Source organism: Anguilla anguilla, chromosome 9 (assembly GCF_013347855.1).
Source record: "Anguilla anguilla isolate fAngAng1 chromosome 9, fAngAng1.pri, whole genome shotgun sequence".
Taxonomy (NCBI): Eukaryota; Metazoa; Chordata; class Actinopteri; order Anguilliformes; family Anguillidae; genus Anguilla; species Anguilla anguilla.
In genome coordinates, this window is record NC_049209.1 from 33,706,831 (window position 1) to 33,710,369 (window position 3,539).

The window sequence follows — 3,539 nt, forward strand, 5'->3', positions numbered from 1 at the left end:
CATAACAGTGAAATTGACAAAAGCAATATTTTTTCTTACTCTCATACTCTTAATCTATGTTGTTTTTTATTTCGTTTTGGCGGTTGTAGATTACTTAATAATAATTATGGAAATACTGCCATTGTAGAACCATCTTGTAAGTCATAGAAACTCTCCTTAATAGAGCTCATCCTTGCATGGCCAGGAAATCTGAGCACACCGACATGTCCTTTGAAGGAAAAGTAAGCTACACTTCCCTGATTGCTGGGCATACTGTTTTTATTCTTCTCAAATGCGAAGAACTTCCGTTGAATTTTATGTGAAAGGCGTTATACAAGCGGAAGCGGAAGCCCAATTGTCGGTGTCAATGTGCACTCCCATTAAACTAATTGCTACAGGCAATTTATTCCCTCACGACTAAATCGGTAGCGCTCATAAAGATAATTGTCCGACTGCCTTAAAGGATCGTTCCCTGATTTTCTTGCAATGATGGCTCACGAGAACCTCTTACAAACGGTGCGTTCATTTCAGAGACTGTTCATTTCTGCTGTTTGTGGGTGTGGCTTAGACTATAGGTTCATGTTAGCTATCCAGCTAACTGAAACTTAAACCTGAAACTGAAATCCCGTGTTTACCCCGAAATGTCAACAATTGGGTTAACTCAGAAAACCACTTAGAGCTACGTAAAACTTTCTGATGACCTGATTCAGCATTTTTCATCATGGTTACCTGGGGAGTTGGTCGTCCAGCAGTCTCGATTCTCGGTTTAGCTGCCTAATCGGCGTATTTGTGACAATAAATAATCCACAATATTATCACCATCCCACTAGCTATCTGAGCAGTCCTTCCAAAACCAAAGCTTGTTGTAGCACTAGATAACTAGCTACGGCTGGTTGAAAAAAGACAAATGTAAAACTAGGGAGCAAGCTAACGTGAGTTAGCGGTTGGCTAACTACTAGCTACTGCTCGATGAAAAAAAACTATGAAAATGCCATAACAGCTCAAAGTAAATCTGAAAAAGGAAACATAGGCTCCTTTGTAATATGCCTAAACATTAAAAAAAATTTTTTTAATTATGCGACATGTGCGCGTTTTGTAATTTGCTAAAATCGTTTCACCGTCAGATCGCTACACTAACGTTGAACCCGCGGATGAAACTCGGAAATCAGTAATTGGACCAACTCGATGTCAATATTTTATTCTGTCTGTTGATTGGTAAGAGAGATGCCTTCCCTCGAAGTATTGTTTGCGTATTTTGACCAATCACATATTACCAGTGGGAAAAAAATAAATACATTAGATTGATATAAGAAGACCCGCCCTACCACTCCGCCACGCACCATTGCACTCCCCACCACGCCACCACTTGATTGCCCTTTCCCCTTGTGTCTGCGGGTGTCGCTGTTGAAGCCTTTTAATCAGAATTTCAATATTGGAGAGAAAATAGATTTGTATGACACTGAGATTTTGTAATAGTTTATTTCAACTGTTTACTTTCTTCATATTTTGATCTTCCTCTGCCTATGGACCAGCTTCGTCTGGTATACACAATACATACAAATTACTGTACTATCCATTCTGTTAATGGATGAATGATTTGATGTTTACTTTTAAATTTCTGTATCTGAATATAATGTTTCCTAAAAGGAACAACAAATACATATACATATTATGTATGAGCCTTCTTTTTTTCCTCTTTTTTTTTTGGAAAAATAATTTCTCACACAGGAACAGGCTATGTGTGAACTTCACAAAATATATCAGCCACATGGTGGCACTGTCCACTCAACTTGCAAAATTAGCATGTGTGAAATCAGCAGATTTTATTTGAACTTCAAGTGAAACTGGAGTTATGTTACTGGATTTTAATTTTATTCTAAAGTATATCAAAAAATGTTCTCTTGATAAATGAATGATATCAAATTTTACTCCAACATTTGTGAGGCTTATAATTTGTTTAAAAATACATCATTGTGATTTTGTGTGCAACCATACAATACGACATGGTCAAAATTTCTTGATTGATGTAGTGGGCAACCATAAATGTCAAGACCATGACAAATTATGACATTAAATATAATAATAAATAAATAAATATATGAAATATATTCTTATATGAAATATATTAGCAAATTATTCTGAACCTAAAACTACAATGCATATGATTTATGTGAAAATGTACTTAATCAACAGAATAGCAACCACTTCCCCACTAGATTAGGAAAGTAAAAAATAAGTGTTTTTTTTTCTTTTTTACCATCAGACAGCACTAGTGGTTGATGTAAATACTCTGCAGACCATAGCTGATACCTCATTCCTGTTGCTGCTATGCTTCGAAACTTGCCTGAATTAAAAAAATATATAAATAAAACATTTAAATAAAGAATTCTTTTTTTCTGTGATTATCACTTTAAAAACTCTTGTGGGTTGTAAACGGAGAGTGCATTAAAATATGAAATCTTGTGTAAATCTTGTGTTTCAATTTTTTGTTAGTAGGAATGCTGTGTGGATCAATGTTTTGTGTGTCAACACCACCACAGGCTTGTTTGGGGCAAACACACAACGTACAGGAGAGTGGTGCTGAGGACTCCTGCCTGTTTGGTGCCAGGGTCCTGGACTGAGAATGCAGGCTAAGCAATTGGGTCAGAGATGTCACTGTGCCACCACAACACGGGACCATGATCTCAGTGTTTCCATTGTGATCTGCTTCTTCACATTTCACAGAGAGTGCATTTTATTATTGCTTCTGTATCACTGTAAGACATTGGATATAAGCCAATAAAATATTATTGGGGGCTGCAATTACGTCATTTGAGAATCGTGGAGCTGTGCACTTTACCCTGTGCGTTCAGTAGGTTATCAGTTCATTTCTTTTAATGACTGATATAGACATGAATGTGGCATATGTGTGTGTGTGTGTGTGTGTCTAATCCTCAGTGAGTTTTGTTTTGCTCTTGACTGTTGGCCAGTGTCTGTCCACTCCTTTCTTTTTTAATGGTTTCTGATAATATTTTATTCCAAAGCATCTGTCTATAAATGCATATTTAGTTTCTTTTGTTTATTTCTGTGCGTGAGTTTTCACGTTACACTGTTCACATGTTTAATGTTTTGGATATGCATGCTCATTTAACACAACAACAAAAAAAACTTCTGACTACAAAAATTGTTAGGTGGTCAGAAAATCTACCAATGGGCATAGGAAAAAAAGAAAAATTTCCAAGTAATATTATAGACAGTTCACTAAACTAGGCCATTTACCAGGATGGGAAGTTGTGTGTTAACAGCAGGACAGACATATGAAACACATATGAGTGTAATGTATTGACTCTACAATCAAAGGCAGTCATCTAATACCATTGTATTGTGTTCAACACAGTGGTCCATGTTCTTCAGGATCAGAATAGCCTTGTTCCTCTCTGAACCACAGGTCTTCTCTAAAAGTCTGTCTGGGCCGGGCCCAATCTCAGCTGACCCCTAGGTGCATCGGATGATGTTTACGTTACCTTTTATGGTGGCTCTTAGTTACAAGTGTCTTCGCTGTGTCACTCAGCTTGGGCACT

The 3,539-nt window shown here is 37.0% G+C and overlaps 1 long non-coding RNA gene across 1 annotated transcript; it reads left to right on the plus strand.

Moving 5' to 3' along the window:
- The first annotated feature begins 354 nt into the window (after positions 1–354).
- On the plus strand, positions 355–2,781 carry LOC118234941. The gene is made up of 2 exons (XR_004766760.1): positions 355–495; positions 2,520–2,781. It is a non-coding gene; the product is annotated as an uncharacterized LOC118234941 (long non-coding RNA).
- Positions 2,782–3,539: the final 758 nt, after the last annotated feature.